This window comes from Dreissena polymorpha, chromosome 2 (assembly GCF_020536995.1).
Source record: "Dreissena polymorpha isolate Duluth1 chromosome 2, UMN_Dpol_1.0, whole genome shotgun sequence".
In the NCBI taxonomy this organism is placed as follows: domain Eukaryota; kingdom Metazoa; phylum Mollusca; class Bivalvia; order Myida; family Dreissenidae; genus Dreissena; species Dreissena polymorpha.
This window is the reverse complement of record NC_068356.1, coordinates 90,999,701-91,020,630: the sequence shown is the minus strand read 5'-3', so window position 1 is coordinate 91,020,630 and position 20,930 is coordinate 90,999,701. Positions and strand designations below refer to the sequence as shown.

Below are 20,930 nucleotides of genomic sequence, written 5' to 3'. Positions count from 1 at the left end.
TATTGTTTTTAAAAATAATAAAATGGTTGAACATTGGTGTAACAAATACGACGAGTATTTATTTTTCGTACTATGCCAAAACTAAAATAACCTTATTTCTTTTGTAAGTGCTATTAATATGCATGAATTTCATGTATTTATACTTAACACTTGCTTTATTAATACAGTCCCTTATTGCAAATATTCATTCGGTTATCCTTTTTTTAAACACATTTTAATAAACAACATGCGAACGCATCCAAACACTTCTGCTTATGTATTCATACCATTCTATTATGCTATCAGAACACCCTCTTTAAATTGTAGCAATTTCATCTCTGGTTTCTATAACAATATGCATGTTAGTTAACCTCGCGCTCTCTCTTAAGGAATCACATTTACTCTATGAAAGAGACGCGTCTCATCGCTGCCGAATTTAATGCACCATATCGAAAACCTTTCGGTGTACGGCTATAATAAGCTACAGGACCACTATTCTGTCTGATACGTAATATTATTTGCAAAGCATATCCGACCACTATTGGTAATATCGCTCCGTTTGCTTTATCGGTTATAGTGGGGAATTGGCTATATCCGTGTCCAGAGATTCTTCATAGGGTCTTACAGCAGTAAGAATCAAAATTCATTTAGTGAAGGAACAAGCTCTTTTTGCAACATAAAAACGTTGACAGTGATTTCTCTATAGAAATACATGTTTTCCTGATTCATTATTTTGAATGGTATGAAAGTGTTTTCCTGGCGAAAAACTTTGACAGTGATTTTTCTATAGGAATATATATTTTCATTATTTGTTAATTAAATGCTATAACAAACATATTCTGGCTGCTTATGCATGTCTCTTCGTACAAAGAAACTTTCATTTTGGCAAATTAACAGTAAAACGGTCGTCAATAACAAAAAAACATGCATGTGTTGTTATTTTTCATTTCTGTACTGATGTACATTATTGGTATATGATTTTCTGTTCGTCTGTATTTTTCAATGTATTCATATCCTCATTTCAATCTGACAACCATCTTACCCATTAAATAAAATTATGCATAGTTAATATTAACTATTAAATGGTTATTGTGCTTCCAGCCAGTGAATATTAGAGTATTTTTTTACTTTTTAAAACGAAATGTTAGTATATAAGGTTGATATGCATCTACACGTTTTGTGGTTTGAATGATCATTGATTTGCGTATTTGATGGCACTACTATGCATGTTTGAATGCTTATTTGTTATCGTCAGAGCGAAGTTTAAATTGTATAAAAACTCATGTTAGTTTGAACAGTTTAAAAAGATCCTATAAAGATAAATATAACACACATACATTGCGATACTCTTGCAAACATTTAAACTTCAACTCGAGCTACAAGTAATATGCATAACAAAAGAAAAATACGAGTTGAGACATTAAACGTGTTGTTTGCGTTCTTTGAATTATTTTAGAGTCTTTTATTTGTGCGTGAACATATCGGGCAATTTTGGAACGTCAATAACAATAAATCCTCTTGTACATCTTGCTTACACGGTAATCAATACTTCATGTTTAGCGCATATTGTTTTCTTATTTTTAACATCCCTTTTAATGAAAGTCAGAGTAGAATAATTATTTAAATGTTTTGCTAAAACGACAACACATATCCTTGCACGATGTGCTGTGACAAATACAAGGCGAACCGTCGTTGTCAAGTAAAATAACAAAACGCGAACCAAATATATCAGTACCAACAGAGTAGTGCGATGCCTTGTTTGACGATTGTTTAAACATTTGTGACCAATACGTCACAACATATGCTTGGCCGTCTCATGTTACTCTTTGACTTCTCAGAAAGAATAATAACTGTGGATACACGTGTGTTTCTCTCTAACATAACATTTAATACGCTGCAAACATTCATATCCGAATTCCGTCAGTTACAAGAAATGCGAGTGAAGTAAATATATTGCAAATGTTCTCGTGTTAAATCAGCTATTTTCAGCAAAAGTAACATTTCAAATGTTTATTGCGAATATCGGTTTACAATACCTATGATCATGCACAATCTCAAACGCATATTTGGTCAGTTTGCATTTTATAATGTTTTGCTGCACATAAACTTTCTGTTTTAGATTAAGTTATACCATTAGAAGTATTGCATTAATCAATTTATGCTCCCATTTACAATTGTGTTGCATCGGTAGATCAGTCCATACATATACAATGAATCGAAATCATTTAAAAACATATTTTTACAAACGCCACATAACCTGTTGGTTAAGGTCCTTCACAGGCCCACTCGATACGGAATCATTTTTCGCAATCATATTGCTCTGTCAAAAATGTTCTCTAGAGGTCATTCTATAACAAACTAATATTTGCGATGGATATAATTATTCAACGTTATTCCTTCTTTAACAAATCAATAATAGCGATTCATGCAATTATTCAACAAGTAGTCCTACATTGTACTTAAACAAATCAATAATAGCGATTCATGCACTTATTCAATTATAGGCTTTCGAATAGCATTGTATATTTACATGCCCGATATTAAGAGATCAACCGATACTTGCGTTATAGCTACCGATTTCAATTATAAATTAGGAATATGCTAATTGACGTCGTTTACAACTTTATTTTATGTGAATGCGATAAATAATTCATGCTGTGCATGTACACACGAACGAAAGTAGTCCGATCTTAAACATAAAAAGCGACTCAATTCAGTAAAGGAGCGTTCAACAAATGGGGATGATACAATTTTATATACATGTATATCATATCCTAAATACACTTGATGTGGTTGTGAATTATTTGAAACGAGTTAGTTAATCTTAGTAGTAGTATGCACATATACATCAGCTTATTTATAATAGAAATAACATTATTAGAAGTAGTAATTTATTATTACCAGTAAAAAAATAGTTAAACCTACTCTAGTATTTTTTTATTTTAGAATCGTCAGCAGTTACATTTACAACTTAAAAGTACAACAATTACCAAAACAATACAATCAAGTGTTACAACACATTGTTAAACATAAACAATATTAATTAGTTTGGTTAACAGACAAGTGATTTTATAATTTATGTTTAATGAAACAAGCACTGCTGGTGGAGATAAATAGTTAAAGTTATGTTTTATAATCGTTGTCAATAAATAAAACATTATTAGTTTCTTTGACAATTATTGCACCGCGATAAATAAATATTTACATTTTAGCGCATACACTTAAATTCATACCTTAAAATCTTTATGAATAATATGACTATTAGAAAAGTTCTGCTGAACTGATCAGTTCAGTTATGACGTCCTTGAGATACACAGTTTAAATTCTCGGAAACTAAATTGTCATCAATCATGTTTGCAAAAAAAATAATAACACCCAATTTTCGAATGTTTCCATTTGTTTTGGAAATTTCTCCGAAATTTTGAAGTTAAAACAAAGTTAATTTATGTCATATAAAAATATATAACTTTAATATTGAAAAGGTGAAAACGGCTTGTTTGAAGTATGATATATCAATCAGTATTTATTTAAGAGAAAATTCATTATTTCTTTCTACGATTAGTTTTTGCTATAATTGCGCTGGCGTTAATCTACGTGTTGTTTTGAGAACAATGGAAATTCTTTTTAAAATAATATAGTTTGAATATAATGTTGAAATATCATAATTGTATAGTGCCTGCGAAAAGAACCATTGATTCCAATATGTTAATGCGAAGAAACAGCATGACGTGACAGTGCGTCTCTCGACCCAGCCTCTGCGAACAAACTGTCTGAGACCGTGCCGAGAATGTCAAATATAATGTTTATAGGTGCTCTCAATAGACGTTTCGCTCCCATAACGTTATATTACTTTTTTTTCTATTGTTATGTTTAATCAGTAAATGTATTACATTTAAACTCTGAAATAGCAGATACTTTATTAAATATGTGTTCATATGACAATGCAATAAAAGCATGCGAGTGGTTTTTAAACTGACAGATGTATATTAAAGTTGGTAAAGAAATTCAAACATTCCATTCGCTAAGGGAAATGTCTTATGCATATTTGCAAATAATACATCAAGTTGAACGAATCGTTTATGCTGCGAAAAGTGTGTTGTCATCTCATCTTCTTATGACGGCGAGTGGCATCACCATGTTATTATACCAGAGTGTTCTCTGAAGGATGCTGTTTATTTAGCGTTCATTTCACATACTATCTTCCAACATGACGACGTATGAACACTATATATGTTGCTGCAGTTCGACACCTTACACATTTCCAATATCGCAAATGTAATTTCAAAAAAAGTAAAACAGTTCTTCATGGAATATTTTAGTGTAACAGTGAAGTAAAACTTGTGAATGAGTTTTTTTATGCATTTTTTTAAAGGGATTCAATAACGTTAATGCTAGATACATGAATTATGTAATTTATTTAAAACTAAACGTGTATTTGGGTCGATACTTTTTCAGTTAAATTAAATTTCCTTCACGTCTTGAAAAACATTCGAAACAGTGCATGATATTAAGACATTTCAACTACGTGTTGCTAACCATCTGATACAGTTCAGAATAGTTCGACATGTGTGGACGATTAAATTATAAAACGTATGGTTTATTATATTAGCAAGTAATTGATAATGAGGCATGAGAACTGTAGTACAGAAAATAATTTGCGCTAGTGTGTTAAGATTATAGTCTGATTTGATAAAATTATCGTTTCCGTAGCTAAACTCTGTTAGAATAACTGTTTCTCTGTCAAATCATTTCTTTCATGAATATTGTCAGTATCTTAAAGCAAGAAACAATCGCCCATGGTTGGATCTGTTATAAAGGAATTAACAAAATCAAATCACTTTGAGCACATAATATCTGTAATTACATTGAAGTCTGACTTTGAATACTTATTATTGTACTTGGAATAAATATTCCAAATACACACGTTATGGCAATTGTGGTCAAATTGATCGTTCAAGCAATCACGAATTATCACTTTTTGCTTTATTAACTCTCAGTGTGATCCAGAACATTTAGTAATGGAATTGAACGTTGAGTCAATGTCATCCCAGGAAGAAGACACTCAGGTAGACAACATAATTTATTAATGAAAGTGATTGTTTTAAATCTCAGTTTGTCGTATAACTTATGCAACGAAGCAGCTACGTTTAAACGTGCATACAATTATGCATCCGTGTAGTCGTGTAACTGCTTTATTAGAGTCTGATACATAATTGTTACATATTCATTCTCGCGTAATTATATTAATTTTGCATGCGTAAATCATGTTGACTCTTCTAAGCAGTGGTTGCCACCTACTTTTAGAACTTTGTCGAAAATAATTCGGTATTGACAAAGTAGCAATTAAAGCATAAATGCAAAAATCAAAACGAGTAGCCATAACAATATCAATACGTGCATTATTTACATAGCAAGTTAAGCGAACATTCAATCAAAGTTGCTTAGTTAAATTGCTGGCATTATACTTACTAATATAAAGCAGATGTTAACCTCATGAGACAAGAGAAATTATATACAATCGAAAACAGACGTCGGAGCGATTTACGGCAATATACGGTAATGTAAGATGAATATAATGTGAACTATATTGGCAAACCAACTAAGGGCGTTTATCAAATTGTCATATTGTTTTTATCATATAGTCAAATTGTTGTAATTTGGGGAAAGTAAAATTTTAGGAGCAAGCATTTGCGATTAGGAAACGTTCGCAGGAAATATATGCACATATTTGTTATTCAAGAAAAAAACTAAGATACATAATCAATCAGTATATTAAAGGAAGTTAGTTTAATTACAAATTCATAAAATATATTAAAACTTCAGCACTTGAGTCTGTATTGCATACTACATAGAACAACAAAATCAATTAAAACTGGTTTTATGTGAGCAACAACGTTTCCAGTAGTCTTCTGGGACACATAATTTATGCGTGCGTACAAGTAACAGTATTAATCATGCACGCAGTTTCTAATACGATCTTAACACCAATAGCTGTTCGTGCAGATACAATTAATTTGCTGGATTGCATGCAAACACTTCAAATCCACTTAAACTCAGTAGTCGTTGCATACAACTTAGTGTTGCATATCGGGCTTTCTTGTTCGATCGGAAAAGGCAAAATGTCTTCATCCATAAAGTTTGTATAGCCCATGGCTTTACACACATATATGAAACTTTTAATACGATATAGCCATTTTAAACAAATGTTCAGGGAATTAGTGTTGTCGGGAAATCTGCTTCGAGTATTTTTTGACGCAGAACGTGTTTCAAATAATAATAAAAGACTAGTTAGTCTATAAATGCATATTTTAAGAAAAGTGTATCACATGCAGATGACAATATTCTGGGATTTCATGACTATTAACTTAAATCTTGAATTAAAACAATATGTTTTTAATTACTTTGTAGCTTATGCCACCAACGTTTTAGTTACGTCTATGCACAATAATAAAATAAATCATGCCACTATAGTACGTGTTTCATTGATTATAAAGTTCCAAATTGCTTTAATATTAAAACATGGATACAGTTTCAATGTTTACAGTGAGTTTTACGTTTTCCACGTGGGAGAGTGGAACCTTACGTGTATTCAAATACATGTATAATGCTTAGTAAAAATATTGTCGACAATTCACAAAACCATAAATCATAAATGACATATACTCAATATTGCACCGGTCTGACGAAGCTAATCAGACTTGCTTCTCCCACGATTATTTAAGTACGCGACAATATAGCGTTAAGATCATAATCCTTCTTGTCACGCGAGTTTGTGTCTGCAAGCATAATTTAACATCACTACACCATTTGATTGGAACACATGTTGGACAAAGTCCCATAGTGTACAATGCTCAACTAATATGATGATGTCTTCATCAATATAACATAAATCGCATTGCATGATGTGATGCGAGTTAAGGGACAATGTCTATTGCATTTGATTTTGCAATGATTTTTCCTGATATTTTATGATCAAATTGATTTTGTGTCAGGAATAAAATGTTTGAAATATTTTTCGCCTTACAAAAACAGACATATATCTTCAATGTCATCGCTTGCAGAAGTAAGGCTTATTATATGAGTTTATTCTTCATATTATGGTACATGTATACATTGCATGTATACCAATCCTCATTTCAGAAACTTAATTTTAACGTTAAATGTATTTACTTGCATTTCAATAAATGAGATTACAAAAAATACAAAGAAAAACTATGAAAAACGACTAAAAGGTGTATAACTGTATAGTTTTAGCTGTTGATAAATAAAATGCATCTGCACTATTATTGTTAAAGCAAATGAAATTGTTTCTGTGTGTTTTTTTAATTTAACTTTTTTATATAATGTAATTCGTATTTAAGATATTTTGTTGGCTATATGTGTTGTGTTTTACTACCACAATTTCACTCAGTGTTTCAAAATTACAAAACGTTAATTAAAAGAAATTATTATGTTTTAAATTTAAATATACCTGTAAGCATAAACTGCTCATAACCGACGTTTTTTTATATAAATAACTAGTGCATACCATGCATAACATATGCTACCTCATTGTTTATGACGGTAACAATTGCTATACAATATTCGATCATATTTTCAGGTTTTCATTTTCATAAAGAGTACACCTTTAATTCCGATTGGAAGACTAAGTGAATGTTAAAACTGTCGCATAAAAACTGGCGTAATGTGACGGGCCGCATTGAGAAATACAGATGATTGTTTGGTCCAGCAAAATGCGTATTTGTGTGATATGGTTTTGCATGACACTCCTTATACGCAATAATTCTTTAAACAAATATTTACCTAAAGTCGCATTTCCGAAATCTTAAAACTGACTGTGGAGACATCGTTTTAATAGATTTGTTATCGCCAACATTACTGAAAGTAAATTTATGAATCAAATTTCAGTGAAATTAATAAGATTGTTGATGAATGTTCTTCTGTGCATGCGACAGCTGGTGATTACTCTGGAGTAAATCGAGAAAGGAACTTCGTGTGTAAAAAACTTAATATATTTATAATTTGCTCTTGACTCTCTTGAACAAACGTTAGAATAAAAAAAATTTTTTTTAATGTAATATAATTTTTTATATAAAAATGATCGACATAAACTTGAGTTATTTCTTACATATATTAAACCCTTTTAGTTTTAATCACAAACACACGTATATAGGAATGTATCTTTATAGAAATTATGCTTGTACAACGTGTGATCGTGTAACGCTTTTTGCAAACAATGTCTTCAAGCATAAAATACAAGTTAAAAAGTATATTTCCAGTTAACATTAATTGTTTTCCATCATGTCATCGTATTGACTAGTTAACATTTGAAGCTCTATATTCTTCGTGTGGGTTACTATATGTCATTTCCCTTAACGTGACTTTATGACAATTTTCAATCTGTGATTTCTGCATTAACATTTACAAGCATATTCTCAGCGGAATACGTGATCATAGATTGTGAATAGCCTCAGACGCTGTAATCTTACACTCTCAAGTTATTGATGCTGATAACCACGTTTCTGTTAGACATAAATTGCTTAAATAGCGGTGCAGTATAGACCAGCGTTGCAGTTATTGTTACTGAGCAACAAAGGTCTACGACGTAAATGGGAATACACCTAAGTGAATTATGTCTGGGTATATCCAAAATAAGCTCCGGTAGCTGTGGGATCCGACAGCCAGTGTGCAGAAATATCCTTTCTCGTATTCTTTCAGTTAATGAACAACAGTATCTTTATGTTGCCAAAACACGCTAATAATATCATTATAATTATTTCTTATCCCTAGTTATATCAATTTATTACATAATATTTTATTTTTCCTGTGTTTTAATATCGTAGCCTGTTATATTTATATGTTTGTACAACGCCATTGAATATAATTATATAAATAGGCGTTTCATCAAATTAGCAAGTTTCAAGTTTCTTCTTTTTACACATTTATAGCGTGTTGATGTTACTGATGTAACCTGTGGTTTATTATGTTGACAATTGTACGAGTTATTAATATTTTGATTTAACAACATTATCAAACCACTCGTTTCTGTGGAATTTTAATTGCAGTGAAACTTACATATATGTAATTTTCGTTACAGTGTATACTTTATGGTTATTATTATCTAGAGTATATAAAACTCCCCATACATTCACTTTTTTTGTTAAACTATAAAAACAAACGCAACAATCACGTATTTATATTCCAGAAATTAAAATGTTGTAATTTGCACATCCATTTGTCTCTGGCAATTTGCTTCGTTCTCCCCTTGGTTATTTGCCCTTCACTCGTACACAATTATACATCATGCATTGAACCGCGACATAACATCTTAACATTTACTAAACTTTACACGATTTTTCAATATCACGAGAGTATAATTTTATGATAAATGCGTTACAAAACAATCACGTCATACAGTGACAAATCTATGTTTTGTATTCAAATCGGTCTTGTCGACCTCACAAAGCAGAATCGAGCACAGCAGCACACGACAGCGCCAACTGGCTTACTACACCTTATACAAGAAAAATCACTTTTGTTCCAATTTGCAAACCTGAACTTTAAACTAAAAAACCAGATTATAATTCATTACAAAAATACTAAAATTCCTGGTTTGTAACATTTTTCGTACTTTATCCTAGCCTTACTTAAGGATATAAGTTAAAATATATCATGTATTTTGATTATAGTGATGAATAAAACTTCACGGGATATATGTTATTAGCAATGTTTTTTTAATATCAATCGAATGCGTATACTCTACAAAACACATCGTTCAACATTATCGAAATCGTTCAAATCGTATGGTGTGAGTTGGCGTTGCGTGATAATATTCAGTGAATATTGGTCTTGATTTTGACTTTGGAACGGAAGGCATTCGGCTTCTACACACAGATTCTTAAGGGACAGTAAATCATGACTTAACACGCAGTTTTGAAACTTATAATACGATTGCTAGAACGTTATACGGATGTTCAGGGAATTAGTGTCGTAAGGAAATCTGATTTGAGTATTTTCGGAAACGAAGCATTTCGATTTGACAAGAAAACCATTAATACTGGTTTAAAGTTGAGATACTTGCCTTGATGGAGTAGCCTGTACATTTGATGTTGAGAAGAAAATTTATCGGTTCTTGATGTCAAGATTCAAATAAGCCAAGCCACGTGTTAATGGGTCTTATGTCTTATGCTGATAAGCATATGCAATCGCGTAGTCTGTTCTGGACCTATCCTGTTATGAGACCACGAAACCTTGCCTGACGTTTTACAAGAAAGTGTAGCTCCTGACCAGACTGTACATTTAAAATGCAGTGTAAATTCTTTGTTTGAGAAGATTATATTGTCGATGTTTTTTAAATAGTTTTTTTCTGATATCAAACGTGAAACAGTAAGTATACGTTTATAAAACACATATTTATTTTGATATTATTTTATAAGAACGCACATCCGGACGATGGCAAAGGTACTTTGATACTATGCTCTTTGTGAAAGGACAAGACCGTTCCTTTTACCATCTGATGTGATAAATACAAGAAAAACCGGCGTTATCGATTTAAAATAACTAAAAAACGAACCACATATCACAGTACATACCTAGTCTTACGATTCCTTGTTCGACATGTTCGTAAAATTGTGTGACAAATCAGCCAATGCATACAATGGACATTTGTGTGTTACTCTTGATCTTCTGTGTAAATGCATGTGTTCTTAACGAACATCAAATTGGATACGCTGCAAACAGAGTCAATATTAAGGGGTGGATCGTACGCAAGTAACTGGTTTGGAGTGAGAAAAATAGTATTTGCAATGACGGCCAGCGGCTGATTTGTCGATGTTTTCGAGCGAACTTTTGAAAGGTTTGTACATTTACTACAGGTATTCGACATTATCTTTACGCGCAGGATGATCTACTTATATCCAGGTATATAGGTAATATGTTTTTTCATGGAAAGTGGCACTCAACAATCATCATAGTTTGCATTGCATGAACACCAGGATTCAACAAGCAAGCAATCGCAATATATACATAAAAAATCGAAAAATAACCCAATTGACATAACTGGTGAGAACAGAACCCACCGTTCGTAACTGGTAAATACCTAGCATGAAGCAAACTTTGTATTTTCATGTTTCAATAAACATTGTTTATTCGGGTTATTATTTACTAAAATATAAGGTAAATATTTTACATGCGAGCGCACGTGTTCACTATTTTATGCGCACGCGAAAGCAACTCGTGAGCATATGAAAGAATGTGTGCGCAAATGCAAGAAAAAGCTCCGCACGTTCATTGAACACAATATTGCCCACGTCCCCTCTATGCCACCGTACATTAAGCGTGACTCAACAAATTATAGACACGCATAATCAATAAACAATCAGCAAACCTCAACATGAGTATTTAATTCTGTCTCCCAATTTTGTGTACCCTGACTTTTGCATAAACACCAGTTACTGAACGTGGGGTACTGTGCTCATCAGTTATGATCATGTGGCTAAATTTTCGATGTTTGATGCATATATTGCGATTGCCTGTTAGAAGCATCCTGGTGTGCATTCAAAGGAAACTATGTTGGTTTTTTAGTCCACCTTTTCATGAAAACTGCTGAGAAAACATTATATATGACCAAAAAAGCACATACACTGCACCGTGTCGATCGTATACAATCGCGCACTTGTTTATAAAGTATTTAATAACTTTATTATTATTGATAGTTCATCTCCAGGATAAACATCGCGGTTGAAAGGATATCAGTATATTATCCTGCGCATAAGGAAGATATTTGATCGAGAATGAAGACCTATTGCTGGTTTATTACATATTAATTCAAGGTATAAGTAAACCATTTAAGTTATAAACATGTTGTTTGTTATCATTGCGGTAGCTGAATTTCAAAAGAAGCAAGGCACCGAAAATGTTTCCGAATACATTCTTTAGCCATGTATGAACGTGACAATTAAAATCTCTTTTGCTCTTTTTTTCTGTAAGTTTATGGAGTTTTAATTTAAAAATGGCTATTTTTAGTTTTAAAATTATGTTTTAACATAGAGGCATATCCAGAATATCACCACAGTTTATTATTGGCCGCTTTTCAATGTACATTTTATTGTTTTTCAATACATCGAGCCAAAATGAATTTTAACTCGGTCACTTGACAATGAAATAAAAATTATATACAACACTGAACTTTGTCAAACCACACTTTCACACGGTATTCAGACGACCAATATTTAAACCGCGAAGTATTTTTAAAACATAAGAATAGGAGCTGGCACGAGTTGTCATATCATACCATATTTTATTCAACGAGGTCAGGAATTTTGTTAGTAACGAGCCTTTGGCGAGTGTCAGATCTTTTTATCACATGCTTTTAAATGAGCAAGTTAAATAAATATTTACGCAAGCATACTGAAAAACCCCGAATGTTGTTCACAATTTGTGACGGCATATGACGTTGCAACGTCATTTCAGCACAATAAAAAAAATGCCATTGGTCAATAAATGAAAACTAAGCCAATTACACATTTGTAAAATAAAAATATATGTAATGGTTAGATTTCATGGGAAACAGGGTATGGCATGTGATAATATAATTTATCAATTGAAAATTCAATTAATTTACATAAAACTTGTATGAAAAATCCAATGAAAACACACGTTTCCAGAAACCGATAGTTAAGTGTAACAGAGACAGAAGAATGTCAATTACTATTTTAACTAAACACACATGTATACTGGTTGGAATACATTACAGCAACGCGGAAAATGTTGGATATCAATTGCAAAATGAAGAATGCAGCGTTTTAAAAGCAAGAAGCTATTATCACACTGTCTGCAATTTTAATGATAAACATTACCTAGACGCGTAATTAACTGACAATGCAGATATTATAGCTTGAAATAGCCTCAGGCGCTGTAATCGTAAATACTTGACCTAGTGATTCTGATATTTACATTGTTCGTTGAAATAAAATTTCCTAAATAAGCGGTGCATTATGAATCTGTTTCTTTATATGTTTACTGAGTAATAAAGATCTACTAACTCGACGACTAGACTGGCAATTTATTTAAACGAGTTATGTCAGTGCTTATCCACTGTAGCCATCTTCAAATTCGTCAGATAACGTATATTTAACGTATTGGTGTTGCTCATGTAACCTGTGGTGCATTATTTCCGACCGACTGTTTTCCAAATACCTAATATTACTATTCAAACAGTTACCATCTAAACAATAAGCGAACCATGTGTGTAGATTGCCTATCACTGTACAATCACATCAGGTGGTATTGTGTGCAACGGTGTATGCTATGAGTGTGGTTTTGTCCATCTAGTTTAAATAAAAAACACTCCTAGTCTAACAATAACACCACATGCATAGCTAACTTCACGCTATTCACATTGCAATTCGCTTCATTTCGCACTTTGACCTTCATTTCGCACTTTGACAATCTGTTTATTGCTCGTCCTCAATTTTACGAAGCATGTTTAATTCATGACAAAACATGTTCAATTCTACTCTAATTTTCAAAACAATTCCAAAAGACTAACCTTTCATTTGTAAATAAACACATATTTATTTTTGCATACTTAGATATAAACATCATTTCTTATAATGCTAATCCTTTTATTTGACAAATTATGATTCAACTTAATCAAAGCAGTTCGAAACTAATTTATTATGAGTTTACTGTGTGTGCAAATATTCGGTGAAAACCGGTCTCGTTTTCTTATTTTGGAAAGGAAGACATTCAGCTTTAGTGGAACATTTGTACCGGATGGCAAATCATGACTTAACACACAGTTTTGGAACGTGCAATAAGATCGCTAAAACGCTAGAGGTATTATGTTGTATATGGCTGGCGTAATTCCAGGCAGGTACGCGCAATCACCTAGTCTGGTCATGAGCTACCCTGTTCGTTAATGAGACCAACAAATCTAGCCTGACTTTATACCACACATCGTTACTCCTATTCGAATATGTTCATATTTTTGCAATGTCATTTTCAGTATATATGTAATGTTTGATTTATTCTTCGTTTTAAGACATTGCATTTAATCAAATTAAAACGCGTATAATTGCTTAAAATGTGATCAATACGAATGACTATAGAGATAACTGAGGGATAATTTGAGGTCCGTAACACCGATTTAAATGCTTAATAATTTGCATTTTACCCTTCCAAAGCAGTGAACCCACATTTGCATATTTGTGTGTACGTGTGAGTGTGTGTTTTGTATGTGTGCAATGTGTTTGATGCTTGAGTTTTGAGACATACTGATTTACAATTGGTTCATTGTCATAACTAATGTTATATAAAAGATTCCCTTCTGCTGGTGCAATTGAAGTCTAAATTCGCTTTTCTTTAGTTTGCGGCACAAGCATGCGTTAGTGAATGTATGTTTGTATCCTAAAAAGTGCAATGTCATTTAAATAAAATTTTCATTCCTTCCGTCAACGCCTTCCTCAAAATAGTTACAGGAACACACATTTATAGCGGTAATCTTCAAAACAACAACTTCAACGCATGATGTAATGAATATCTATTACAAGTGTAAAATACGACTTAAATTTTATTGAATGCGTTTTAATTCCCTTTTATTATTGTTTAATTTGAGTTACAATGCTATGACGTTAAATTTTATTTACACTTAAATGTATTATGAATATTGCTGGGCCAAGTGTGAGGTTGAGCGCTCTATAACCAGGTTTAAACCCCCAATGCTTTGCATTGACCGTTCCAAGGCGGTGACCCCAGCTTTATTCATATTTTGTGTTTATGTTGGTTTGTATTGTGCTGTATTGTGCTGTTTTGTACTGTTTGGGCAATCGGTCACTTGCCTTAAATAAAGGACCAACTAATTGCTTTTAATGAAAATTCAATACTGCTCCAGCAGCTGGAGTTTCACTTCTTTATATTGACACAAACACCTTCTTTATTGATTTTTCGTTGTTTTGAATTATTTTAGTAGTTTTAAAATATGGCGTATATTGTGGATAAGCTATAAATAAATCGAGATGTATTAAACATGCATTTCAATCTTAACTGATTATCGATTTCGTGCTTCTTACTCTTAGGAAATCTCAGTTAATGACGGTAATAGCCGAACGAGGTATTTACATAATATTCTCTTTTAAAACGATAAGCAATTTCCTTTAATCATGAGTTGTGACAACTACAAGGCAAACCGTCGTTGTCAAGTGCAAATTACAACACACACATTGAAGTGTCCAAAAAAGACAGCAGCGCGATCTTTTTTTCTACAATTCTATTATCTTTTGTGACCAATCAGTACAGCATACAATTTGGTCTCACGTTAAAGTCTCTATAACGCTCAAAATCAACGAAAATGTCGTAAAGTTTTTCGTAAAATAAAGTTTACACCTAAACAATCAGTGTTCCAAATAGAAATAGCCACAATTTCAACGCTAGATGTGGTATGATTGTATAGATTTTTGTAGATACAAAATGCTCGTTTTTATTTATTTGTGACCACAATAAATTCCATGCTGATATCCTGCGAATATATCTATTCATACGACACACGAACACTAAAATGTTACCATGTTAAAACCATAATAAAAACGAGCATTTTGTATCCACAAACATCTATTTTACCAGACCTCATCTGGTGTTGAAATTTCGGCAAAAGCCATAAAGAACAATTATTTTTAATTGTTTAGCTTTATTTTACGAAATACTGCACGAAATTTTCGTTGATTTTGAGTAGTAATGTTGCTTTAAACGTTCTCTTCTCAGAATGTTGAACAATCATGGGAAAGCGTGACTTTCAAAAGATAATAAATGTAAGCACGCTGCAAATAGTCCATATTTGACTTCTTTAAGTAACAAGCAAAGCGAGTTCAGTTAATTTAATGTTTTGTTATTGTGAAACACATTTCAGCAAAGGAAATTAACACATTTCAACAGAGGTAATATTCCATATTCATATTACTTATATCAATTAAAGAGATCATATTAAAACTCAAACACATTTTATTCGGTCAATTTTCATAGACTTTTATGATGTCAACAACACATGCAATGTTTACGATTCAATAATATCATTAGTTATATCGAATGGATAAATTTACGCTAAAATTATATGAAAACGGTTAATCAACATATATTCAAGAAAACAGCTAACTTATTTTAAAACATATAAAATGCACCGTCATGTATTTCAGTGCAAAAACGTGAACACGCAACACAGTGTTTTTGTTACTATCCCGCACATAATTATACATTAAAAGGGCCCATGATGCAACGAATTAGAGGATACAGCTGTAAAACTAGCTAAATATTGACTTCATCTAAAGGTGGGTTCCCACCGCCGATCCGATCAACTCGATAACCCCGATCACCAAAATTTCCCGACCAAACCCGACCAAGCTCGACTAAAAAGGGTAAACACGACTTCTTCTTGACCTCTTGTCAATAACACACGACCCCAACACGACTCATTCACGACGTCCACTCAACCATCTTTCCGATTTCCGCTCGATCATCTCGACCAATACGCGAGCCCTATACGATCTCTGCTCGACCAAGAAGACCTTAGCTCGATCGCCACCAGATCTTCACTCGACCAGATCGTGATGGTCGTACTACAGTCGTACAAAGTCACGAGCGGTCGTTTATTGAAACTTTGAAAATAAAACCGTCAAACATTGTCGTTCACTAATCACTTCAATCATCATGTTTTTTTTACTAGTTTTAGCAGTATCAGTGGCCTTTTGCAATTTATTTGCATCTTTGGATGTTGACTCGTACGATTCTAAGAAGGTTATGAGAGACAAGAACGACGTTTGCATGTGAATTTTGTTTAAGTGACATGAGGTCGTGTATGGTCAAATAGCAATCGAGAAGTGATCGTGTACGGTCGAGTAGCCGTCGGGTAGCAGTCTAGTTAATCTATACATAAAATCGAATAGAGGTCGAGTGGATCGTGTTGCGCTCTAAAATAACTCGGGTAGAGGTCGAGCGGATCGGGTAGAGATCGTGTTAAAGATGTCAATCCGATCGCCACATGATTGCTTCACGATCAACTCGATCTTGTACTCGACTAATACACGACCACTTGCCGAGCTCTTCTCGATCAAATTCCTACTCGACCGCTACTCGAAATTTTTTGACATGTCAAAAAATATCGAGTAGGAGGCCCGACCAATGCCGACCTACCCGACCGCCCCCGATCACTCATGCCGACCGAACCAGACCAGTACCCGACCGCTTGGTCGGGCTTGATCGAGTTGATCTGATCGGCAGTGGGAACCCAGCTTACGCAAAATTAAATACCGTTTCGTGGTCGGAATTAGATGTACCGCACACTGTTAATTCACAGAGACTGTCGATATGGAATCATTTCTCGCAAGCATAAATCCCAGTCAAAATTGATACATATGTCAAAAAAGTCATTCTTTATCAAATTGAAAATAGCGATGGATGGCTTGTTTGTTAATATATATCGAGATTGAAAATGAACTCAATGTGTTGGCTTAGTAAAGACTTATTTATTGTTTACGCTATATGTATATGCTGTTTTATTTTTACGGTTAGTTACGTTTTATCGAATAACTGCGCCTGACATGTTTTTACAATTTCGTGTGCGTGTATGTATACAAACGAACATAGACATTTAGCTAAATAATATACGTTTGTTTAAATTTGTTTTGTATAATATCCGTTCACATGGCTGTGATATTGTCATATCTAGACGGAGTTTTAATCTGGTTAAACAGCAATGCTTTCATTTCCCATACAAATGCGCTAACACTAGCTTTAATCATTATCTGTGCTACTGTGTTTTGTTAAATGCTATGCTTTCAACTGTATATGCCAATAGATATTTGTGTTTACTGCAATACTCGCCAATTGTAATGAAAAATGCCAATCCTTATACAATGTATAGAGATTCATTGTATATGCACTCGACCACAAACCTTAATTTGCAATTGGATAGAATAAAATAGTTTTTTGTTTTTTTTTACTGATGTATTATTTGCCTACAATAAAACGGAAAAAAAGTTCAATGGCCGCTTAAAAACATGTTTCGTGAAAGTATTGATGACAAACAATATTTTAAGATTATATGAAACTGGTAGGTACTTCATTCCACACCATTTTGTATTGAACGATACAAACAAATATTGTACGCCTAAAACACATATCTGAGACCAACCAATTGTAAGCGCTTAGTACCGTTATAAAAATAAATCAAATACAAACAGTATAATACGTAAAATACCACAGGTTTGCCCTTATATTTAATACAACGTACCTGTTAGTGACACTGCAAACTATAAAATGTTAATGTGCAGTATGTACCAACTTAAATACCAGTTATCATATTAAAACCTTCATTGCATTAATGAATTACAAGCTATAAACTGTGCTGACAGATAAAGGTGACGACCATTACACACACACAAAATAAAAAATAAATAAATTGCAAATTAATGTGAACGAATCCTGTGTGCTGCGACAAATGTTCTGTAATTTCGTTCCACTAATGACGGCGATTGTTGTCACCATGTTCAATATACCAGAGAGTTCCCGAGAGGATGAAGTTCATTTAACATCCATTTCACGAAATATCTTTTCACACGAAGAAGCTTAACAATATTGTTTATTGTCAGTACGACACCTCGACATTTTACATCAGCGCAACTACATACACAGTAATTACATTTGTTATGGGACATTTGAGTTTACAAGTAAAAAAGCAAAATGTATGGTGGCGAGTTATAGTCTGCACACCGTTTAATGAGCAGAACTGAGACGCTTGTTTTTCAATCGCAGTATTAGGTCAATTTTTGTTGCAAATTGTATGATGCTTTACTTATTGTAAACATTTGGTGAAAACAACAATTAGTTAGCGAAACCGAAGCACACCTTTATGTGTCTTAAAGACATCAAGTAGACGATAATTGCAATTTATATCAAATGACGTATATGTTTTATACTGTATAAATCATTTTGTCTGGAAACATATGAAACAAGTCATGTTTTTGTTAAAATTAGTTTACCAACAAAGTTAATCAATTCTAATATTAATATGTAACCTGCAAATAAAGTGATATACACTGATACGCATTAGTATGCGAAATATTCGGAATAAGTCGCTTATGCAGTAGAGCATAATCTCTTAAGTTATATTTAAAGATTTATGTCTTTTTTAATTTTTTTGTGTTTTAACATTAGTGTGAGAGATATAATAACTAGCTTACTATAAGTGTATTTCGTTTGATTTTTTGTTTGCTGTAAAAGGCAAGATTTAAATTTCCTTACAGTTATTGCTAAACATTTGATACAGCGCATTATATTCATATATTTCCTCACGTGTTGCTACAAAGTCGATACAGTGACTGACATGCCGACATTTCCACATTTGAAACATTATTGCATGATATTAACCCGTTTATACCTAGCGTCTAGAAAAAATGCCTTGGCAAACAGCGTAGACCCAGATTAGACGCCGCATGATGCGGCGTCTAATCAGGATCTGCGCTGTTTGCATAAAGGAATTTCTGTAAGAAATATTCTAAATATAGAAATAAATATACAAGACATCCTTAATTTTGTAAATAAATTTATCTAATTTAGAAAGATGGGAGAGTTCACTAGACATAAATGGTTTAACACATCTCGTTTTACTTGATGCTAAATATTCGAGAGCAGATATTCAGATATTGATAACAAAATATCGTTGTAATTATTTTGATATAACATTTTATATTAAATTTAAATGTAACATAATCAACAAAATCGATATTTAATTAATTAACTTTTCAATTGCGATGCAAGACTGGCATCAATCTCCTTTACAAAATCACATTGAATTGCTTATCTAATGCACCCCACGCACAAATTTAACTGTTTTTAAGTATATACATGTACTTGTTCGACTTCCAGCCAAGCGGGTCAACACAATGTAGCCCGAAAAAATCTAAGACAATTGTCAATTATCTTCATCGTTTTTTATGAAGGAGACACAGTTGTGGCGAAATCTTGATATCGCTTAGTTGAACATCTTGGGAATAGCTAAGACGGGTTTAACTAGGAGTTAAGTTTGTTACAAAACTAGGCCGAGGCCAAACACTTGATCAACTTTTAGAACAATACAATTACCACTTTTAATGCCATAGTTATGGCCAAACTATTAGAATGATTTTGGTTTAAACACTATTTATTTAGTTCAAAAGAAAGTACATATAAGCAATACAATACAAACATACATATTATTTTCGAACAATACACAAGGCAGGAAGAAATTGCAGTATTGCTTAATAAAAAGGCTGTCGGATACAATTTGACAGAATTGAGAAAAAAGGCTTATGCTATGTCTCTCTTCTGTCTGTTAGAAGCGCTGCTGATATGGTGTAAACAACCAAACGTGTAACTACAACTTATAAAAATCACAAAATTATGAAACGTATAGTTTAGTTATTGGTATTTGAATACCGTTTAGAAATGGAGAAAATATATATGTAGTAATACAAATCATATAACAGGGTAGTATATATACCAAAAAATGTAATACGTTGAGAAGGAAATGGAAGGAAGTGTAAAAGTAGAGTTCGAATAAGAGAAGTTGCGATAAGAAAGGAAGTAGTCGCGGGACGGGGCATCGTTAGCAGAAATGGTTTGTTCCTGAGAATGATTTTGAAAATGTTATCTTAACAATATGTTAAACAAATCTGAATATGGAAAAAATAATATAAATTAATAATTAGCAGAATATTGGCCATATATAGACAAAGTTTCATTTTAGGTCGAGTGAAGTATACATTGGTAAACTACTTTCATTCTTCGCGAAAAAAACTATAAATATACATGTACTTAAATTTCCAGCAGCTAATTAAAGCTATGTGACGAACATTTTCATGTTGAACGTTGTTTATGACAAATGGAGGTACAACATGCAAATTCAAACAATTTAATTAGTTTAA

General features: G+C 32.7%; 1 protein-coding gene across 1 annotated transcript in view; it reads right to left on the bottom strand.

Annotated features, from left to right (window-relative positions):
• Window positions 1–20,930, bottom strand: part of LOC127869898 (glutamate receptor ionotropic, NMDA 2B-like) — a 147,405-nt gene that overhangs the window by 50,076 nt on the left and 76,399 nt on the right. The window lies entirely within an intron of this gene.